The sequence below is a fragment of the Cervus elaphus genome, chromosome 17 (assembly GCF_910594005.1).
Source record: "Cervus elaphus chromosome 17, mCerEla1.1, whole genome shotgun sequence".
In the NCBI taxonomy this organism is placed as follows: domain Eukaryota; kingdom Metazoa; phylum Chordata; class Mammalia; order Artiodactyla; family Cervidae; genus Cervus; species Cervus elaphus.
Genome location: NC_057831.1, coordinates 48,982,816 through 49,007,862, shown reverse-complemented (window position 1 = coordinate 49,007,862; position 25,047 = coordinate 48,982,816).

The window sequence follows — 25,047 nt, the reverse complement described above, 5'->3', positions numbered from 1 at the left end:
TGCCCTCTGGCTCCTTGTTGGATTTTGAGACGGGAAGCATGATAGAGTGGAAGATGGGGAGAGAATGGGATTAGGTAGTTCTTCTCCCTGGTTCTCTCTACTCCAGACCAGGTCTCTACTGATTGGCTTAGGATAATGCAAGCTTCCTACACTACTGTTTTGTAAATCTCTCCTTTATTAAAATATCTTATTATAAAGAGTGTGTTATTTGTCCCCCCAGGGACACTGCATTGATTAAATTATGCTTATACGGCATTTGCTACATTCTGTTATTAATATATATCCCCAAACTGGGCTTCACTTGTAGCTCAACTGGTTAAGAATCCACCTTCAACGCAGACGACCCTGGTTCAATCCCAGGGTTGGGAAGATCCCCTGAAGGAGGGCATGGCAACCCACTCCAGTATTCTTGACTGGAGAATCCCCATTGGCAGAGGAACCTGGCAGGCTACAGTCCGTGGGGCTGCAGAGAGTCAGACACAGCTAAGCACAGCACACAGCATCCCTAACCTATCTCTCTAATTCCCAGTGTCAACAATGCCTGATCTAGCTGAAAACCTTAATTGGAGCTATTATATTAAAAAATAATATGACTCATGGGATGCCACCAAAATGGATAATTTTATCTACCACTAACACTTTATATGTGCTCAAAATGTCTGGATCTTCTACTGCTGCAAGATAAAACTTAGGAAAACTTCAATAAAATTTATTGCAACTTTGACTTTCACACACACACACACACACACACACTCCTACCAATTTCATTCAAACAGTTAACATTCCAAGTCTGATTGTAATGATTGAAATTTCATCTTCTCTGTCTCAGTATCCTGCAGGAATGAAGTCTGTTTTCCATCTTTGTCTCTACAGTTTTTCAGTTGCACAATCTTGTCCGACTCTCTGTGACCCCATGGACTGCATTCCCTGAGTTTGCTCAAACTCATGTCCATTAAGTCAGTGATGCCATCCAACCATCTCATCCTCTGTCATGTCCTTCTCTTCCTGCCTTCATTCTTTTCTGTCATCGGGGTGTTTTCCCAATGAGCCAGCTCTTCACATCAGGTGACCAAAGTTTTGGGGCTTCAGCTTCAGCGTCAGTCCTTCCAATGAGCATTCAGGGTTAATTTCCTTTAGGATTGACTGGTTTGACTTTGATATCCTTGCTGTCCAAATGACTCTCAAGAGTCTTTGCCAGTACCACAGTTCAAAAGCATCACTTCTTTGGCATTCCGCTTTCTTTATGTTCCAACTCTCACATCCTTACATGACTGCTAGAGAAACCATAGCTTTGACTATACAGAGAAGGGAATGGCAACCCACTTCAATATTCCTGTCTGGGAAATATCATGGACAGAGGAGCCTGGTGGGCTACGCTCCATGGGGTCACAGAGTCAGACACGACTGAGCGACTAACACTTTCACTTTGACTATATAGACATTTGTTGCCAAAGTGATATCTCTGCTTTTTAACATGCTAAGTTTGTCATAGCTTTTTTTCCAAGGAGTAAGTGTCTTTTAATGGTATGACTGCTGTAACCATCTGCAGGGATTTCAGAGACAAAATAATAATAATAATAAAGCCTGTCACTATTTCCATTGTGTCTCCATCTATTTGCCATGAAGTGATGGGATTAGATGCTATGGTATTAGTTTTATTAATGTTGAGTTTTAAGCCAGATTTTTTACTCTCCTCTTTTGCCATCATCAAGAGATTCTTTAGTTTCTCTTTGCTTTCTGACATAAGGGTGGTATCATCTGCATATCTGAGGTTGTTGATATCTCTCTCAGAAATCTTGATTCCAGCCTGTCAGTCATCCAGCCCAGCATTTTGCATGATGTACTTTACATATAAATAAGCAGGGTGACAATATACAGCCTTGACATACTCTTTTCCCAACTTAGAACCAGCCCATTATTCTATGTCCGGTTCTAACTGTTGCTTCTTGACCTACATACACGTTTCTCAAGAGGCAGGTAAGGTGATCTGGTATTCCCATCTCTAAGAATTTTCCATGGTTTGTTGTGATCAACACTGTCAAAGGCTTTTGCCTGGTCAATGAAGCAAAATTAGATGTTTTTTCTAGAATTCTCTCTGGAGGGAGTCATTCAATTATGATCACTTCACACCTTTGGAAAAACTTTACCTCATCAGAATATATATCATCCTTATTTTGCCATTCTCTTTCTCTGCATGGTTCACATTTTCTCCATTTCTTCTTAGTAATTCAGTGACATTTGAGAGTTTAAATAAAAGCAATATCTGACAACCCTGAACTTTGCCTGAGCCCTGTGTTCCTGGAAAACAGCCACAGTTAAGAAATACTCCCATCCTTTGTGTCTGGAAAAGAGCTACTTTCAAAGAAGCATTCATCTCCCTTTGACTAAAATAAGAATCCCAGATGAAATGAGCTTCTTCCTTACCTACAACAGAGACAGACATGATCCTGAAATTCCCATTGTTTGTCTAATACATAATTAGCTGAATGGTTGCCTTCAGTAGCTATGCAGTACAAAATGCTTATTAACTCATACGAACCAAAATTTAGCCAAGTGTTTCCTCTCTATGAAAGACACTGACTTGACCTACTCTTGAGTAGGCATATGAATGCAGAAAAATCTCCCCCTAATGGCGCCTCTTGAGAATTTACCTATCTCAAGGAAAAACACTCACCTATCAAATGTCTGAAGACACAATGTGTTTAATCCCACACTCCCACACCTGGTTATTCCAACCTTGTTCATTCTTCCTTGTAAAAGACAAGACATTTGCCTCATAGATGCCTGATTTTGTACAACTTGCATGTCCTTTGTTCAGACTATTGCAACAGTCGCTTTCCCCTTATTTCAATAATTCCCCTATCCTTGTTGTGACAGTATTTCTAAGTCTGGATTTAATTTTTATTTGACATAATAATATCCTGAATTCCATGCTAAGTAGAGACTCCTTAATATTGATTAGTAATTCTCTATGATTTAAACTTTGTCATTTATTAATTACTTATTTAAATGACAGTTCTATAAAATGTCTCCAGTTGCCCACCTTTCCTACTTTGTCCTAGCCTACTTTCATTTTTTCAAAAGTTTTCTTCTCATTTACTAAAACTGATGCCAACACACGAAACTTCATATATCTTCATGAAGCCATTTCCCCCTTTTTGATAAAAATAACCCTTCCTCTTTACGTTTGAATCTTAATCCTCCCAAACACTAGGCACCTTGCTCAACCAATTAGCTCTTCAGGCTTGCTTCTTGTATCTCTTCCTCTCCATCTATGTTAGAATTTCTTAGAGGCCTCTGGATATATACTGATATTCTCAGAAAGCATCTCCTTTGCTTTAATCTCTTCTCACTTCAACTCCTCCTGCTACCTGGCCCCAGTTATGTGGTAGTCAGTGAATTCCTCTCCCCAGTTCTCTAGGAGGTCTCAAAGTTGGACATAACTGAGCATGCACACACAGAGGTAGCTGAGAAAGTCCACAAATGAAGGCACTAGAAGTTGCAGGGCGATGTCATCCTGTTGGAAGTGCTAACACACAGGAGGGCAACAGCTCAGTACTTATCAGAACCCAGAGATCATGAGCATCAGTATCTGTCCTTTACCAAACAGAAAGTTATCCACCTGCCTTAAAACCTGCAACTTTTGCCATGAACTGCAGATATATGAAATTTTTTGAATACCACCACAATCTATAATGTTCTACTTCCTGACATAGTTAATTGAGTTAATGCATGTAAAGCCCTGAGAACTGTGAACAGCGAATGTTAATTGCTATGTAAGCATGAGCTCTATTATTATTGTCATCATCATTGCTATTGCTATTCATCTTGGTCCCCTTTAAATAACAGATTAGCTTATTTAAGCTGATGTACCCTGGAGAACCTAGCCTACTTTCTTTATATTATCTATTTAATAATAATACTTTTCTTAAAAATTAATTTTGAAATAAGGGTATAAGATTAATTTCCTAAATTTATTGTAAAGTATTTATGTAACTAATTTTGTGTAGGACTACAAAAGACACAAAGAGGTATCATCTAAAAACTCTAAAAGTATTGCTAAAATACATGGCTTCATGGCTTTATGTATGAAATGTTATATTTGAATTATTATAAAGTCACATTGTAATAAACTTAAAATAAGTTTCTAGTTTCTATTCTTTTGTATTGCCCTACCTGTTACAGCTAGGTGCTCTAGAATAAACAGACAGATAAAAATAAAACTGTTTTGGTAAATGAAATGGAGGTAGGGAGGATTCAACATGTGATAGATAAAAATGTTGTTCCTTACTTTGAGTCGCATATGATTTCATCAGAGATTGGCTATTGAAAGTAAGCCTGTGAAAAAGAAAATGTAGGAAGAAAACAGGTATGATACTGACAGGATGTTTTTCAATTTTACTAACTTCAATGGAGCATAAAGTCAATACATGTAGAGCGAAAAACCCAAGCATGGCTGATCCTGATATTCAGATCATCCAAAAAGCAGTGGATTTAGAACAAGTGAAAATATTGATATTATAAATGCTGAACTATTGATCAGGCACACCATGGGCCTGTTAGCATAAAAGCATAGCTTAAAACTCACATACAAGCAGTCCAAAATACAATATAACATGATGAAAAAGGCTTTGCTGACAACTGGTACCACAGACAAAAGGTCTGTTAGCCTCAGAATCTCATATTTCTCCCATCAGGAAAGTTCTTTAAATCTGATATTGATGACTTTATATGACAACAGAAGATCACCAGGTTTTTACTTACCATGCCTTATATCACTGAAATATTCATTTAAGTGGTTTTCAGAATTGAACCATGATTGAAACAACTCTATTTTTAGATGACTATAAAAAAGTTATATATTTTTTAAAATTTTATTGATAGAATTGCCCTAAATGCTGTCACTAAAACCTTTTTCCACAACAAACTCCTGTGAAATATTATGATATGGACTCATATTTCTTGTTTTGTATATACATAGTCTAGCACTGAAATAAAAGTGTGTATCTTTGATTAAGACAATTGCATTTAAATTGTCTGCTTATTTTTTCAGTGATAGATCAACAGCATCTTTGCACTATGTCACTTAGTAATTGCATCCTATGATATATGGCTCACTCAGATTTCAAATGCTTTGGTTTTATCTCTCCAAAGAGCTTAATACCTTTGTTGAAACAGTCATAAAGCACTGTAAAGCCCTAGACACATCAAAGTACTAAGAAAAAGTTGTTTTACAGGCAGTTTTCTGAAACCATTTTTATGTGGTTGAAAAATCTAGGAAAAGTCATCTCAGAATGTAATTTAAATAATGCCTTTATTTTATTATATTTTTAATTGTAAGAGAAAGTAGAGTTAATGGTATAAAACTGTTAAGCCACATGACTGATAAGTACAAATACAAAAAGATAAGGTGGATTGAAATTTAATAAAAATTGCTAATAAAGCCATAAACATTTTCTCATATCTCATGAAAGAAACAAAAACAAAAAATACTATTACTTAATAGCTGGTAGTCTCATGGTATAAATAAGTGATTACTCCAATATCCAAGAGATATTTGCCAAATATCTACTCTTATATTAAATATAAGGACTGCAAATATATTCAACATGTTCAACTTTAATAAATCTGGGGAAATATTTTAATGGAAATATCCAAAAACATGAGTTAATATTTAAACAATAATGCTTTCTTTATTAAATATATATATAACAAATTATTTTGTGAAAGTATAGTGAACAAACTACACATATCCACATAATGTTATAACATGATACATTAGAAAGTATGGTAACTTCCTCAATTTAATGAATTGATACACTATTAAATAAAGCAGAAGTTTAGAAAATAGTAGCATAAAATCTGTCTATCTGTAAACATATATGAGTTATGTGTGTGTTTGTGTGTGTGTGTGTTGTGTCTTAGTATGTTTGAGCTACTCTTACAGAGTGCCCTAGCTTGGGTGGTTTAAACACTGTTTTAACATTTATTTCTTATAATTCTGGAAGCTGAGAAGTCCAAAATCAAAGTACCAGCCAATAAATTTTCTCATCAGAATTTTCTTCCTGGCTTGTGGACAGCTTACGTCTCCTGTGTCTTCACATAATTGAGCAATAAAAAGAGAGAGAGAGACAAGCGCTCTCTCTTGGAAGGGAAAGTGTTAGTTGCTCAGTTGTGTCCAACTCTTTGCAACCCCATGGACTGGCAGGCTCCTCCATCCATGGAATTCTCCAGGCAAGAATACTGGAGTGGGTGGCCATTTCCTTCTCCAGGGGATCTTCCCGACTCAGGCATCAAACCTGGGCCTCCCACATTGCAGACAGATTCTTTACTGACCAAGCCACCAAAGGGGAAACCCCTCTGGTCTCTTATAAGAGTCTGGTCTCTTATAATCCCACCGTGAGGCTCTATCCTCATGACCTGATCAAAACCTAATTATTTCCCAAAGACCCCATCCCCAAATACTGTCACATTGGAGGTTAAGGCTTAAACATGTGAATTTGGGTTGTTGGAGCAGCACAATACAGTCCATCGCAGAGAGAGAGAAACAGAGAAAGACACTGTGTGTGTGTGTGTGTGTGTGTGTGTGTGTGCGTGCGCGCACGCGCTGATTAGACACTTCTCAGTTAATCTGCAGGATTTCCAACTTGTAAACTGGCCTTTAAGATTTTGTTAAAATTGGCTCAGACTTGTCTCGCCATTTCATGTGCTTTAGTAAATAATCATTCTTCCTAAAACCTTTGGAAAATTCTAAAGGTATTCACCTGTCACTTGGTCCTGCTACCCCTGTCAATTACTCTGACTCTTTCATTTCCACCTCTGTGTTCAAGCAACAGCTGTTTTAACACGTCATTTCCCTCTTTCATCCCCCTTCCTTCATCAAACCCAAAATTAAATGTTTGTGTGAGCTAAATGCTATGGACATCTGGCACAATAGGGAGATGTTACTCCATAACAGAGTACTTAATACTGAATGTTGTTCTTGCTAACGCTTCAAAGTCACTTAGGAACTGAGTTGTTGACCTGAGTCTGTCTGCAACTCATTCTTCCGTTTGAAGCACCAAGCTTCTCACCATCTTGAATGACTCCCTGTTCCGTTCCTCTTGGCTGATAATCTAAAAAGTGAAAATTCTTCACACATTTTTATTCACAGAAATTCAGCTTTCTCAAGTTCTCCACTACAAACCAGGGTTTATCTTTCTAAATCTCAGAGTGTATTAATGCTTCTCACATTCCCCAGCATTTGTCAGCACTGGGAAACACAGTCATTCCATTTATGTTCATACAGTGGGACAACTCAAATTCTGGATTCAGTTTTTCTCATCATTGCCGATGAAATCTTTACCATCTGAGCAACCAGGGAAGCCCCCTCCCCCACAGAGTAAAGAACAGTGTGTTTATTTCATGCATCACTGTTGGATGAACAGAAGCAATTATAATGAGAACAAGAAAGTGAGAGAAAAAGAGAGACAGAGAATAAGATCTTTTTTACTAGCATTTATTTTGCTTCCTATATACAATATACATAATATACATGTATAAGAAAATAAAATATGTGACATTGTACAAAAACATCAGCCATGATGGCATGACTGGAGGTCATTGCACCTACCTGAATTATTTTTTAATGCATATATGAATATCATAGCCTAAAGTCAGTAATAAAAAAAGAGTGAGATATGGGACATAATAACAGTAAACATTTTATACAATATCTTAAAAACACTGGCATTCATATATTTTCCTCAATAAATTTAGACTAGAATTCAATTATTCATTCCTCACAGAAAATCTGCTTTTCACTTCCAGTTATCAGGTTCTTTCTTATCTTGAGCTACATTTCTGTTAATGTGAACACAGCATTTTGTTTCCAAAAGAACACAATACATTAGAAAATGCAAAATAAATAATTAATATAATTTATTCATTTGATAGAACTACCCAGAAAATCTTTTACTTACTGATAGCATTATGATGGTCCATTGGAAACACTGTTGTTTTTGTTTAGTCCTTAAGTCATGGCTGACTCTTGGTGAACCATGGATCCTCTGACCATAGGATCCCCCAGGCAAGAATACTGGAGAGAATTGCCATTTCTTTATCTAAAGGATCTTCTGGACCCAAGGATCAAACCCACATCTCTTGTATTGGCAGGTAGATTCTTTACCACTGAGCCTGCAGGGAAGTCCGATTGAAACATAGTTAGGCTTTAAAGTCAAATATTACAGAGAATTCCTGGCCATCCAGTGGTTAGGACTCCGTGCTTTCACTGCCAAGGGCTGGATCTCTGGCCAGGGAACTAAAATTCCATAAGCCATGTGGCTATATATATATATATGAAAGTGAAGTCGCTCAGTCGTGTCCGACTCTTTCGACTCTTCACAACCCCATGGACTGTAGCCTACCAGGCTCCTCAGTCCATAGGATTTTCCAGGCAAGAATACTGGAGTGGGTTGCCATTGCCTTCTCCAGGGGACCTTCCCGGCCCAGGGATCCAACCTGGGTCTCCTACATTATAGGAAGATGCTTTACCATCTGTGCTACCAGGGAAGCCCATGACTTAGGTGAAACTTTCAAATCTTTTAAAATATATAAAGTTTTTTAAAAAAACAGTTCTTGAATCTTTAAGTTATAATTAAACCATCTCTGAAACCCAAGGTAATTTTGTTGTTTCTTTTTCCATTCTACTTCTTTGAACCCTTAAACTAATTTTCAGTTTCAAGACTTGTTTTCTTATTATTTCAGTCTGTCTCCCAGAGAATGTGTTCCTTGAGGATAGGGGCCATCTCTAAGTCACTTTTGTGTTTCTGTTGTTATCATACTGACTGAATAAGGGTAAATGTTGCAGAAAAGTTTACTGAGTAAGTACATGAGCAAGAGCCCACTGGTTTCTATTGGAGAAAATGACTTTTCCCCCTAATGTGAGCTGACAATGGGCAGATAGTTCAGGTATTTCCTCCATCCGTTTCCTTATTTTCCAAGTTTCTCATGTTCTACTGTGAAAAATAAACAGTTCAGTGATTAGCTTTTAAATTTGATGAATGTTAGCAAAAATCTTGATTATTCAAAGCAAAAAAAAAAAAATCTAAATGTATGCCAAAAGTTTCCTGAATTATTATATCAATTCTTGATTAACTTTGTAAATATTCATTAACCTTAGAGGAAAAAAATATAAAATTTTGATATATCAGTTTAGTTGGGTTTTGAATAAATAACTGTACCTCACAAATATCTTCCCAGGGAAGACTTTTATAGGAGCTAAATATAACTGAGAGAAAAATAGAAAGATGCAGCATAATCTCAATTGTGAACTAGCTGCCACTGTGCTGAAACCTAGTTTCAAATACTTTCAGATATTGTCCTCCTTTGTAGCCCTTTCACTGTGAAATAAATTGGAGGCACTATATTGAAAAATTATCATACAAAGAGTTCAGATGTTTTAATTAATGTTAGACGGCAGTACTACTGAGTGTTGTACAAAATTGCAAGTGAGAACATGGCCTGAATAAGTCAACTGTACCATTCATGAAGAATTACACCTGTTTGGTAATACAGTAGTTCATAACCCAATCAGCATTAAAATGCAGAAACAAAAATTCTTGAGTATATGAAACACTATGAGAGAAAATGGCTTTGAATTGATTACCAGTCCAAGAATAGTACTTGCATAGAGTTTACTTTATTGATGATGTGCTTATCATCCCATTTTTGTAAATGATTGATAGTATTTTATTTAAAAATCTGCTAGGCTAACAATTTCAGAACTCTATTCTAAAAAAAATCAAAACACTTCATAAATTTCAGCTTGTATCTTATCAATGAGATCTCTTGGTAAAAACAGTTACCTCATGAATATATATATATATAAATATATATATATACTACTCCTATAATCATAAAAGTATAAAATTATATTTACAAATGCTTTAATATCATTATAGAAAATATGTTGATTCAATATTTAGTTTGTAGAAGTCGTTACAGTTTATAAGAAAAAAATTGTCATTATTTTAAGATCCCTTTACATAGTTACTATTATAACCATTTCCCAAAGGAAAGGTAAAAAATGCATAAATTCTGGACAATCTTGCTATTTGTAACGAGAGATTGACATTTTATTCGAACTGATGATTTATTTTCAAATAAAGTTAGTGTGTGTGTTTGTGTGTATGCATTTGTGTACTTAATGAAATCATGAATTGATATACTTATTTAAATAAATATACACACTTTGCTAAACTCTAAAAATGTCTCTAGGAGCTTGATGAAATTTCTTATTTTAATTGATCTCACTTTCTAGTTGGTATTTTTACTAGTAAACCAAAAAATATTAACCATAATACCAATATGGTTATGTATACATTAACAATATATTGATATATGGCAAAAGCCATTATAATATTGTAAAGTAATTATCTTTCAATTAAAATAAATAAATTTTTAAAAAAGAGATATGTTTGTGTATACATTAAAATTTTGTTGTTTTGTCATTGGTTCATTTGTAGTAAAAATACTAACCTATGAACATGGCTTAACTTCAGGGAGTTAAATTAAGATAGAAAACAGGCATAGGAAGTTTATTTAAGGTATTTTACATACATCTATACTGTTTAAATTATTTATTGTAAGAACATTATTTTTAAAGGAATCTTTAAAAATATATTTAAAATGAATAAAATATATTTAAAATAAATAAAATATATTTAAAATGAATTTGTTTCTTCGATGAAACAAAAAGAATTAGTGTGCTTCCTTGGTGCCTCAGACAGAAAAGAAACTGTCTGCAATATAGGAGGCCAGGATCCAACCCCTGGGTTGGCAGGATTCCCTGGAGGAGGGCATGGCAACCCACTCCTGTATTCCTGCCTGCAGAGGAGCTAAAGAGGAGCAAGCCCACAGTGAAGCCTGGCGGGCCACTGACCATGAGGTCACAGAGAGTCACACATGGCTGAATGACTAAGTACAGTGGTGCTCAAAGTAGTCAAGAAAGGCGGTATCATAAAAAGTAGAATTTTCAAATTTGACTTGGTGGAATGGGGAATAGTAAATGTGAGAAGAGCATTCTGACAGACTGCTCAACATTCACTACTCATAAATAACTTCAGGACAAGTACAAGAAATAATTTTGTTTTAACAAATTACATATTTGATATAAATTATATCTAAATTATATCTTTGATATAATATGAGCTTGATAATTCTCTTCTACAAATGAAAGAATGCTTTACTAAATTATCCTACATTGGTTATAAATATATATTGGATATAATATAAATTATATCAAATTATATCTTTGATATATATAAATTATATATGATAATTTATATATATTATATATTATATCTTTGATATAATATGAGCTCGATAATTCTCTTCTACAAATGAAAGAATGCTTTACTAAATTATCCTACATTGGTTGTGTGTTTTTTTTTTTCCCCCATTTTAATAGTGAAGGTAACTATCAGACGAAAGTAAACTATTTTGTGTGACACTGGAATATGGTAACAGACACGCAACAGTCCGAGGACTAATCAATCAATGGGAAGAAGAGTGCATGAGTGACCCACGCGGATTCACTACACACAGAGCTTACAGGGTACTTTAGTGTAGTGGAATATATGGCGTCTAGATTCCCATTGCTGTGTATGAATCCCAGTTCTGCTTTCATTAGGTAAGTACATTTGGACAATTTCATCTCTATGTCACAGCTTCCTCATCAAAATATGGGTGAATAAAAAGAGCATCAATGGCTTTAGTTCAGTTCAGTTCAGTCGCTCAGTCGTGTCCGATTCTTTGCGACCCCATGGATCGCAGCATGCCAGGCCTCCCTGTCCAACACCAACTCCCGGAGTTTGCTCAAACTCATGTCCATCGAGTCAGTGATGCCATCCAGCCATCTTATCCTCTGTCGTCCCCTTCTCCTCCTGCCCCCAATGCCTCCCAGCATCAGGGTCTTTTCCAATAAGTCAACTCTTCACATGAGGTGGCCAAAGTATTGGAGTTTCAGCTTCAGCATCAGTCCTTCCAATGAACACCCAGGACTGATCTCCTTTAGGTTGGACTGGTTGGATCTCCTTGCAGTCCAAGGGACTCTCAATGGCTTAGGTTTTTGTGACTATTATATGTGATGTTAAATTGAAGAAAGTAGGGAAAACCACTAGACCATTCAGGTATAACCTAAATCAAATCCCTTACGATTATATGGTCAAAGTGAAAAGTGGATTTAAGGGATTATATTTGATACACAGAGTGCCTGAAGAACTATGGACAAGGTACACAACATTGTACAGGAGGCAGAGATCAAAACCATCCCCAAGAAAAAGAAATTTAAAAACTCAAGATGGTTGTCTGAGGAGGCCTCACAAATAGCTGAGAAAAGAAGAGAAGCAAACGCTAAAGGAGAAAAGGAAAGATATATCCATCTGAAGGCAGAGCTCCAAAGAATAGCAAGGAGAGGCAAGAAAGCCTTCCCAAGCGATCAATGCAAAAAAATAGAGGAAAGCAATAGAATTGGAAAGACTAGAGATCACTTCAAGAAAATTAGAGATATCAAGGGAACATTTCATGCAAAGATGGGCACAATAAAGGGCAGAAACTGTATTGAGTTAACAGAAGCAGAAGATATTAACAAGAGGTGGCAAGAATACACAGAAGAACTATACAAAAAGATCTTAAGGACATAGACAACCAAAATGGTGTGATCACTCACCTAGAGCAAGACATCCTGGAATGTGAAGTCAAGTGAGCCTTAGGAAGCATCATTACTAACAAAGCTGGTGGAGGTGATGGAATTCCAGCTGGGCTATTTCAAATCCTAAAAGATGATGCTGTGAAAGTGCTGCACTCAATATGACAGCAAATTTGGAAAACTCAGCCATGGCCACTGGACTGGAAAAGGTCAATTTTCATTCCAATCCCAAAGAAAGACAATGTCAAAGAATGCTCAAACTAACACACAACTGCCCTCACCTCACATGCTTGTTAAAAAAATATTCAAAATTCTTCAAGCGAGGAATCAACAGTATATGAACTGAGAACTTCCAGATATTTGAGCTGGATTTAGAAAAGGCAGAGGAACCACAGATCAAATTGCCAACATTCACTGGATCATCATAAAAGCAAGGGAGTTCCAGAAATACATCTACTCTGCTTTATTGATTATGCCAAAGCCTTTGACTGTGTGGATGACAACAAACTGTGGAAAATTCTTCAAGAAATGGGAATACAAGACCACCTGACCTGTCTCCTCAGTAATCTGTATGCAGGTCAGGACACAACAGTTAGAATTGGACATGGAACAAGAGACTGGTTCCAAATCGTGAAAGGAGTACTTCAAGGCTGTATGTTGTCACCCTGCTTATTCAACTTATATGTAGAATACATCATGTGAAATGCTGGGCTAGATGAAGCACAAACTGGGATCAAGATTGCCAGGAGAAATATAATAACCTCAGATACAAAGAAGATAACACATTTACAGCAGAAAGTGAAGAAGAACTAAAGAGCCTCTTGATGAAAGTGAAAGAAGAGAGTGAAAAATTTGGCTTAAAGCTCAACATTCAGAAAACTAAGATCATGGCATCTGGTCCCATCACTTCATGGCAAATATATGGGGAAACAATGGAAACAGAGACAGACTTTATTTGGGGGGGGGGGCTTGAAAATCACTGCCAATGGTGACTGCAGCCATGAACTTAGACTCCTTTTCCTTGGAAGAAAAGCTGTGAGCAAACTAGACAGCTTATTAAAATCAGAGACATTCAGTTAGGCTCAGTTCAGTTGCTTAGTCAAGTCTGACTCTGTGCAACCCCATTGTCTGCAGCATGCCAGGCCTCCTTTTCCATCACAAACAGGAGTTTACTCAAACTCATGGCCACTGAGTCAGTGATATCATGCAAACACCTCATAATCTGTTGTGCTCTTAACCTCCCACCCTCAATCTTTCCCAATATCAGGGTCTTTTCCAATGAGTTAGTTCTTCACATCTGATGGTCAAATTATTGGAGTTTCAGCTTCAGCATCAGTCCTTCCAATGAATATTCAGGACTGATTATTTTTACAGTTCACTGGTTGGATCTCCTTGCAGTCCAATAGATGCTCAAGAGTCTTCTCCAACACCACAGTTCAAAAGCATCACCTCTTTGCCACTCAGCTTTCTTTATGGTCCAACTCTCACATCCCTACATGACTACTGGAAAAAAAAACATATTTTCACTAGATGGACTTTTGTTGGCAAAGTAATGTCACTGCTTTTTAATATGCTATCTAGGTTGGTCATACCTTTGCTTCCAAAGAGCAAGCCTCTTTTAAGTTCATGGCTACAGTCACTATCTGCAGTGATTTTTGAGCCCCACCAAAATAGTCTGTCACTGTTTCCACTGTTTCCCCATCTCTTTGCCATGAAGTGATCAGACCAGATGCCATGATCTTAGTTTTCTGAATGTTGAGCTTTAAGCCAACTTTTTCATTCTCCTCTTTCACTTTCATCAAGAGGCTCTTTAGTTCTTCTTCATTTTCTGCCATAAGGGTGGTGTCATCTTCATATCTGAGGTTATTTACATTTCTCCCAGAAATCTTGATTCTAGCTTGTGCTTTACCCAGCCCAGCGTTTGTCATGATGTACTCTGCATATAAATTAAATAAGCAGGGTGACAATATACAGCCTTGACATACTCCTTTCTCAATTTGGAACCAGTCTGTTGTTCCATGTCCAGTTTTAACTGTTGCTTCCTGACCTGCATACAGATTTCTCAAGAGGAAAATCAGTTGGTCTGGTATTCCATCTCTTTAAGAAGTTTCCACAGTGGGTCATGATACACACAGTCAAAGGCTTTGCCATAGTTAATAAAGCAGAAGTAGATTTTTTCTGGAACTTCCTTTGTTTTCTTGATGATCCAATGAATGTTGGCAATTTGATCTCTGGGTCCTCTGCCTTTTTGAAATTCAGCTTGAACATTTGAAAGTTCACAGGTCACATACTGCTGAAGCCTGGCTTGGAGAATTTTGAGCATAACTTTACAAGCATGTGAAATGAGTGAAATTGTGCAGTAGTTTGAGCATTCTCTTGTTTTGCCTTTTTTTGGGGGGGGGGGATTGGAATGAAAACTGACCTTTTCCAGTCCTTTGGCTGCTGCCTTTTCCAAATTTGCTTGCATGTTGAGTGTAGCACTTTCACAGCATCATCTTTCAGGATTTGAAATAGCTCAACTGGAATTCCATCACCTCCTCTATCTTTATTGGTAGTGATGCTTCCTAAGGCCCACTTGATTTCACATTCCAGGATGTCTGGCTCTAGGTGAGGGATCACACCATCATGATTATCTGGGTCATGAAGATCTTTTTTGTTAGTTCTTTGGTGTATTCTTGCCACCTCTTCTTAATATCTTGTGCTTCTGTTAGGTCCATACCATTTCTGTCCTTTATTGTGCCCATCTTTGCATGAAATGTTCCCTTGGTATCTCTAATTTTCATGAAGAGATTTCTAGTCTTTCTAATTCCATTGTTTTCCTCTATTTCTTTGCATTGATCATTGAGGAAGGCTTTCTTTTTTCTCCTTGCTATTCTTTGGAATTCTGCATTCAAATGGGTGTATCTTTCCTTTTCCCCTTTGCTTTAGGCTTCTCTTCTTCTCACAGCTATTTGTAAGGCCACCTCAAACAGCCATTTTCTTTTCTGAATTTCTTTTTCTTAGGGATGGTCTTAATCCCTGTCTCCTGTACAATGTCATGAACCTTTGTCCATAGTTCTTTAGGCATTCTGTCTATTAGATCTAATGCCTTGAATCCATTTCTCACTTCCACTGTATAATCATAAGTGATTTGATTTAGGCCATACCTGAATGATCTAGTGGTTTCCCCTACCTTCTTCAATATACGTCTTAATTTGGCAATAAGGAGTTCATGAACTGAGCCACAGTCAGTGCCCCATCTCATTTTTGCTGACTGTATAGAGCTTCTCCATCTTTGGCTGAAAAGAATATAATTAAATTGATTTCAGTAATGACCATCTGATGATGTCCATGTATAGAGTCTTCTTTCGTGTTGTTGGAAGAGGGTGTTTTCTATGACCAGTGCATTCTCTTGGCAAAACTCTATTAGCTTTGCCCTGCTTCATTCTGTACTCCAAGGCCAAATTTACCTGTTACTCCAGGTGTTTCTTGACTTCCTATTTCTGCATTCCAGTCCCCTATAATGAAAACGACTTCTTCTTTGGGTGTTAGTTCTAGAAGGTCTTGTAGGTCTTCATAGAACCACTCAACCTCAGCTTCTTTAGCATTACTGGTCAGGGCATATACTTGGATTAGTGTGATATTGAATGGTTTGCATGAAAAGAACAGACATCATTCTGTCATTTTTGAGATTGCATCCAAGTGCTGCATCACAGACTCTTTTGTTGACTATGATGGCTACTCAGTTTCTGCTAAGGGATTCTTGCCCACAGTAGTAGATATAATGGTCATCTGAGTTAAGTTCACCCATTCCAGTCCATTTTAGTTCTCTGAGTCTTAAAATGTCGACGTTCACTCGCCATCTCCTGTTTGACCACTTTCAATTTGCCTTGATTCATGGATCTAACATTCCAGGTTCCTGTGCAATATTGCTCTTTACAGCATCGGACTTTGCTTCTATCACCAGTCACATCCACAACTGGGTGTTGTTTTTGCTTTGGCTCCATCTCTTCATTCTTTCTGGAGTTATTTCTCCACTGATCTCCACTAACATATTGGGCACCTACCAACCTTTGAGTTCATCTTTCAGTGTCCTCTCTTTTTGTCTTTTCATGCTGTTCATGAGGTTTTCAAAGCAAGAATACTGAAGTGGTTTGCCATTCCCTTCTCCAGTGGACCACATTTTGTCAGAACTCTCCACCATGACCCATCCATTTTGGGTGGCTCTACACGGCATGGGTCATAGTTTTGTTCAGTTAAACAAGGGTGTGGTCCAAGACATTACTTGCTAACAAATGTCTATCTTGTCAAAGTTATGGTTTTCTGGTTGTCATGTGTGGATGTGAGAGTTGAACCATAAAGAAAGCTGAGTGCCAAAAACTGATACTTTTGAACTATGGTGTTGGAGAAGACTTTTGAGAGTCCTTTGAACTGCAAGGAGATCCAACCAGTCCATCCTAAAGGAAATCAGTCCTGAATATTTATTGGAAGGACTGATGTTGAAGCTGAAACTCCAATAGTTTGGCCACCTGATGTGAAGAACTGACTCATTTGAAAGGACCCTAATACTGGGAAAGATTGAAGACAGGAGGACTAGAGGATGACAGAGTATGAAATGTTTGGATGGCATCACCGACTCGACGGACATGAGTTTGAGCTCGCTCTGGGAGTTGGTGATGAACAGGGAAGCCTGGCATGCTGCTATCCATGGGGTCAGAATGAGTCGGACTCTACTGAGCCGCTGAACTGGACTGAAGACATAATATTACACAAACAGCATTAACAACAGCGTCTGGTATCTAGTAAACCCTAAATAAACTTTCCTTCTCATGACTGCCAAAACCAATAGATTAGTTGTCCTTTCCCATGTAGTTAAATTCAGAAATTCATTTCCAGTTTGTTATATATTTTTATTTCAATTCCAGTTTACTATACATTATTTTATAGTCTATATAATTTAATGTAAACATGAAATTATACTATTGTTAGTCTCTACAAAATAGAACACTTATGTCCAACACACACACACCTTTTGACTTGAAGAGGCACTCTGTGGATTACACTGCTTCTATTAATAAACATATCCAAAGGTAATTTTAAAGTGAATCATGTTATTACCTTATTTTAATAAGTATGAAGATGCATAAAATTGTAGGGCAGTTCTTTGGAGATTAAGGACATTCTACTCTTCTTTCAAAAAAAAAAAAAAAAACAGCAAAGCACAATTCATTATTATAGTTATTATTATTTCTAGTCTATTTTCCAGACTTTTATTTTTCTTTAAGCTTTGTATGTTAATTACCTATTTTTTTCTGTATCTTCCTCAAAATGCCTCAAGCACATTAGAAGACTTGTCTAATATATTTTGAAGTACTTGAAATGTTTCCTTGTGATTATGTAGCATAAGAGGGGCAAAACTTGTTTTATAAAAGGGAAATTTTGTTCCCTATGAAATGGTTCAATAATTAAGAATATCATGAGCTGCCCCGATATCTCAGATGTTAAAGAATCTGCCTGCAATGTGGGAGACCAGAGTTCAGTCCCTGAGGTGGGAAGATCCCCTAAGAAGGGAATGGAAACCCACTCTAGTATTCTTGCCTGGAGAATCCCATGGACAGAGAAGATTGGCGGGCAAAATCCATGGGGTCACAAGTGTTGGACACAACTGAGTGACTGACAGTAGGAATATCATAGAAACCATGTTATCATGTGCTGTTATGATGGTATTATTACTGTTTTTATCACCTCTCAAATAATTTTAATTTTTCACTAGATTGAGAATTATAAAAATCCATAAGTATACCTGATATGCCATTATATGCACACCATTTTGTTAAATTTTAATATTTGTGACAGGATATTAAGTGATACATCATTAAATAAGTGTTCATTATTTGAATGTTCTATATGATAACTTGAATTCCAATTAGCTCATTGTACTGTTTTTTTTTTTTTTTTTTTGCATAAATATTTTATTTGTTAGGTTTCTAATGCATCACACAGTGAAGAGAATTGATAACTCCTGGAGTTATGGACTGTACTATTTTTACATTTCCATTGCAGAATTATTATGGCCACTTTTCTTCCTTTAGTTTTAAAATAAAAAAAAAAAAAAGAATACCCACTTTAAAATTACCTACAATTTTCACTTGACAAATTAGTGCAATCTTCTTTCTTTTCTTACAGTTCTTCTTGTGGTGTTCTGGATTAAGAGTAAAATGTTTTGATGTGATATCTACTGTCACTGCATTTCATGTCTAGGATGACATAATTATGAAAAATAAAGCTTAACTTAGGGAAGCAGTAACAAAAAAACTGAATTCATTTTTTAAAGAATGCTCAAACTACTGTACAAATGCACTGATATCACACACTAGCAAAGTAATGCTCAAAATTCTCCAAGCCAGGATTCAACAGTACGTGAACCGTGAACTTCCAGATGTTCAAGCTGGTTTTAGAAAAGGCAGAGGAACCAGAGATCAAATTGCTGACATCCGTTGGATCAATGAGAAAACCAGAGAGTTCCAGAAAAATATCTACTTCTGCTTTATTGACTATGCCAAAGCCTTTGACTATGTGGATGACAACAAACTGTGGAAAATTCTTCAAGAGATGGGACTACCAGACCACCTGATCTGCCTCCTGAGAAATCTGTATGCAGGTCAGGAAGCAACAGTTAGAACTGGACATGGAACAAGAGACTGGTTCCAAATTGTAAGGAGTACTTCAAGGCTGTATATTGTCACCCTGCTTATTTAACTTATATGCAGAGTATATCATGAGAAATGCTGGACTGGATGAAGCACAAACTGGAATTAAGATTGCCGGGAGAAATATCAAAAACCTCAGATATGCAGATGACAGTACCCTTATGGCAGAAAGTGAAGAAGAACTAAAGAGCATCTTGATGAAAATGAAAGAGGAGAGTGAAAAAGTTGGCTTAAAGCTCAACATTCAGAAAACTAAGATCATGGCATCTGGTCCCATCACTTCAAGGCAAGTATATGGGGAAGCAGTGGAAACAGTGAGAGACTTTATTCTGGGGGCTCCAAAATCACTGAAGATTTTGACTGCAGCCATGAACTTAAAAGACTCTTGCTCCTTGGAAGAAAAGTTATGACCAACCTAGACAGCATACTTGAAGAAGGAAATGGCAACCCACTCCAGTATTCTTCCCTGCAGAGTCCCATGGACAGAGGCACTTGGTGGGCTCCTGTCCATGGGGTCACGCAGGGTCAGACACGACTGAGGAGCCTTAACATGCATGCATACATTGGAGAAGGAAATGGCAGCCCACTCTGGTGTTCTTGCCTGGAGAATCCCAGGGACAGAGGAGCCTGGTGGGCTGCTGTCTATGGGGTCTCACAGAGTCAGACACATCTGAAGTGACTTAGCAGCAGCAGCAGCAGACAGCATGCTAAAAAGCAGAGACATTACTTTGCGAACAAATGTCCATCTAGTCAAAGCTATGATTTTTTCCAGTAGTCATGTATGGATGTTTGAGTTGGGTTATAAAGAAATGGTATGGTGGTGGTGCTCAGTCATGTCTGACTCTTTGCTACCCTGTGCGCTGTAATCTGCCAGTTTCCTCTGTCCACAGGATTTTCCAGGCACGATACTGGAGTGGGTTACCATTTCCTATTCCAGAAGATCTTACTGACCCTGGGATTGAACCCACATCTCTTTCATCGTCTGAATTGGCAGGTAATTTTTTTTTTTTTTTTTTTTTGTCACTGAGCCACGTTGGAAGTCCTACTATAAAGAAAGCTGAGTGCCAAAGACTTGATGCTTTTGAACTGTGGTGTTGGAGAAGACTCTTGAGAGTCCCTTGGACTGCAAGGGGATCCAACTAGTCCATCCTAAATGAAATCAGTCCTGAATATTCATTGGAAGGACTGATGCTGAAGCTGAAACTCCAATACTTTGCCCACCTGATGCAAAGAACTGACTCATTGGAAAAAACCCGGATGCTGGGAAAGATTGAAAATGGGTGGAGAAAGGAACGACAGAGGATGAGATGGTTGCATGGCATCGCCGACTCAATGGACACATGTTTGTGTAAACTCCGGGAGTTGGTGATGGACAGGGAGGCCTGGCATGCTGCAGGCCATGGGGTCTCAAAAAGTCAGACATGACTGAGCAACTGAATTTGAGCAGATTGATGAATGCTTCTTGTATTTGGAGTTCTTAGAGCTTTTCTTGTGCTTGGAGTTCTTAAAGCTTTTCGATCTCTTTGTAAAAATTTTTCAGCCTCTATTTTTTTTTTTTTTTGCCCCACATTCCCTGAAGACTTCAATTATACATGTATTTGACTGCTCATAGTTGTGCCACAGTTCACTGATGCAATCTTCTTTCTTTTACAAGTTATTTACATGCATATTTCACTTCAAAGAGTTTCTGTTGCTATCATTCAAGAGTTTCTATTGTTATCCTTGAACAGATATATATATCTGTTGTACTTCAAACCTACTATTTTTTTCTGAAATATTTAGTATATAGTTAACCTCACACACAATGTTTTTCATCACTGACATTTTAGTTGTTGTTTATAGAATTTTGATTTGGTCTCTTTTTAAGTGTATTTTTAATGTCTCCATTTAACATATCCAATCCTTTCTGTAGCTTCTTCAAATATGGATTACAGTTATAATCACTGTTGGATGTTCTCATCCAGTATTTTCTGTGTCACTTATGGGTCACTTGTATTGAATTTTTTTCTTGTTGTTCACTGTAAATTATAATTTCCTGCCTTTTCATGCCTTGTAATTTTTATGAAATACCCAATATGAGAATTTTACCTTGTTTAGAGCTGGGCATTTTTTATGTTCCTTTATTACTCTGAAGGCTTGTTCTGGGATATAGTTATGTTATTTTTGCAGTTGTTGTACAGTCACTAAGTCATGTCTGACTCTGAAATGCCATGGACTGTAGCCTGCCAGGTTCCTCTCTCCACAGGATTTTTCAGACAAGAATATTGGAGTGGGTTGCCATTTCCTTCTTTAGGGGATCTTCCCAGACCAGAGATTGGATCTGTATTTCCTGCATTGTCAGATGAATTCTTTACCATTGAGCCACCAGGGAAACAGTTTAATTCTTCTGGGTATCTGTTTTTAAAGCTTTTTAGGTGAGTCCATAGTAAATTTTGAGTGAGTGAGTGATAGTCACATAGTCGTGTTGGATTCTGCAACCCCATGGACTAGCCTGTTAGACTCCTCTGTTCATGGAGTATTCTCCAGGCAAGAATACTGGAGTGGGTTGCCATTTCTTTCTCCAGGGGATCTTCCTGACCTGGGGATCAAACAGAGGTCTGCTGAACGGCAGTGAATTTTAGTCTAAGTTAATTTAACTTCTCCCAACCACAGATGCAAAAATCCTTAGTCTAATGGATTCTCTATGAATTATGAGTTTTTTCCCTTGGGCTAATGGGAACACATTCCACCACAACCCCCTCCCCCCCCCCCGCCCACTTTGTCCCTGTATGAACTGGGGGCATACTCCTTCCAATCTTTCTATTAGTTTATTTTTCTGGCCATCAATTATATCCTCACATATACACTGATTAGTGTTCAGATGAATATTTGAGAGGAATACTGTGAAGATCACCAATATTCTCTGTGCCACACTCTCTCTTCTTGCTTCTGTGAACTCTAGATATCTCGGATTCTGTGGATCCCCAACTCCATGTTTCCAAGTCAAAGAGACTTCCATATTCTGCGTAAGCTTTCTCTCTCTTCACCGTGGCCTGATAACTCTTCCTAGGCTGAAGGCTGGGAAAATCATGAAGTTCATCTTTTCTTCCCCTGATTTTCTCAGAGCTCACTATCTGACAGTGCTTGGTGACTAATAATTAAAAGTATGCTTTTTCAGGCATTTTAGTTCAGTTTTTAAGTTGTTTCAGTCAAGAGGGTAAAACTGGTTCCTGTTCCTCCATCTTGGTTCAGAGTATCAGTGATGTGAACTTATTATCTGTGCTGGTTCTACTCACTACTGACTTGTTTCTCAGTCACCAAGTCATGTCCAATTCCTTGCAATGCTATGGCCTGCCTCTTGCCACACTCCTCTGTCTTCCGCTGTCTCTCAGTTTGCTTAAATTCATGTCCATTGAGTTCATGACGCCATCTAAATAACTCATCCTCTGTTGCCCCCTTCTCTTCTGCCCTCATTCTTTCCTAGCATCAATGTCTTCTCTAGTGAATTGGCTCTTTGCATCAGGTGTCCAGAGAGTTGGTGCTTCAGGTTCAGCAACAGTCCTTCCAATGAATACTCAGTTAATTTCCTTTAAGACAGACTGGCTTGATCTCCTTGCATTCCAAGTGACTCTGAAGATATCCTAAGGGAATTCTTTAGCCACTTTCTTTATCAGTGTCTGGAGAATACTTGCAGATCACTACCTTTCCAACATTACAAGCCAGTCTTTGATATTCTGCTGTATGAAACGCTAACAATGGTAGTCTTAATCCAGATTTTATCACCTCACAAATGCTTATAGTTTTCCAGAAACGTATAAAACCAGTTGTTAAATACCACCATTATTTTAAAATGTGTAGCATAATTTATAATTAAACAGTATATTAAAAATACATGTAATAAATATTCAACACACCACTTACTACGTTCTGTTATAATTTATGGTATTGAGGTTAACTATGTTTATCTTTATGATGAAAATGCTTGAAAAATAGCATAATAATATGCAGTTCTTCCAAACTTTGGGTCCAGTGACATTATTAGTAGCTTCAAACCAACCATGATGTGAGTATTTATGCCCTAGAAATCAGGAAACACTAATAGAGACTTTGACTAATTTTTTATTTTTAATTGTCTGGAATTCACAAAGTGACAGAAAATATCAATAATGTAGGTTAGACTTCAGAGTGTGTCATATCTATAGATAATACATAATAAATACTACTCCCACAATTTTTAGGGGATAGTCTTCCAGCAATTGAAAAGAGTGCTGTTGGTTTTTGCTTACATTTCTTCTTAATTCTGTTAAAGAAGGGTCCTCCATAAATTCATAGTTTTTGGAGAGTATTTCATGAAAAATATTATTTGAAATGTATCACACCTGTTTAATCAAGTTAAACATTTTTAAGTTGTTCTATAATTGACCTTGCCTCTTAAGAAATTATATATATATATATATATATACATATATATATACATATATATATATATACACACACATATATTTAAGCTCCCAAAATTTTTACTATATGACCCTTTTTATTTGTTTTTTAATTCCATTTTATAACATAGATAAACATAATAAATAAAAACATTCTAGATGATTAAGCTTAAAACAGATCATATTTCTGTAATTTATTTCCTTGTATAGTTATTTTCAGGTGAATATTTCACAGGATATTAAAATTCTCAAAACTAAAAACTTCTGACATGCATTTTCTACTTTAATAGTCAGGTAGGAAATGGCAACCCACTCCAGTGTTCTTGCCTGGAGAATCCCAGGGATGGGGGAGCCTGGTGGGCTACTGTCTATGGGGTCGCAGAGTCGGACACGACTGAAGTGACTTAGCAGCAGCAGCAAGCATCAGCATAGCTCTTTTTGCAATTCAATAGAATAGGGTTTATTTTAAACTACTGAAGGAATTTAGAAAAGATAAATTATTTAGTTTGTATTTCTTCATAAGCCCAAGTGCTGTTTTAGATGTTCCAGGACAAAAGATGACAATTCCAGAGACTGATTGTCCTTCCAGATGTGATTTTTCTTTAGCTTTACTCACAACTTATAAGGAATTTAATTGCCATGTATTTTATTATTAGACATCCATACCTTAGATCTTTTCATAATTAAAAGTATTCACTAATTTACTAAATGTGTGGATCAGATATCAGGTGCAGAGTTTTGTTTAGCATTAAGGATATACCCCTGACAGAGAAAGCTTCTTTCCAGGTTTGCATACTCTATTGCAAAGAAATAATTAAATACAACTGAATATGACTAAAATTTTATTAGGATGAGTAATAGTTGCATTAGCCACACAGAAAAGGGAGCCTCAGTGCTTACATGAGTTATTAGAGAGTCTACATATTTGACATTTTCATCCTCTGTATTATCCATAGTAAGTGAAATCTCAGGAGTCTTATCTGTGAGAACTAAGGTGAAAATCATCATGGAGGATGCGTAATTTGTCTTAAACCATATCATGGCTAACTACCTGCCTGCTACCAGTGACCCCATTCAAAGGATTCACTGCACAGAGGATTGTTTCCTAGAAAAAGAATACAGCTGGTAAAAGAAACTAGACAAATAATGTTCAGGTGAATGAGAAAGAGTCTACATTTGAGTTCAATCAGTAGTGAAACAAAGAACATATTCTTTAAGATTCTTGGGAATGACAGAGAAAATAGATGCAGTA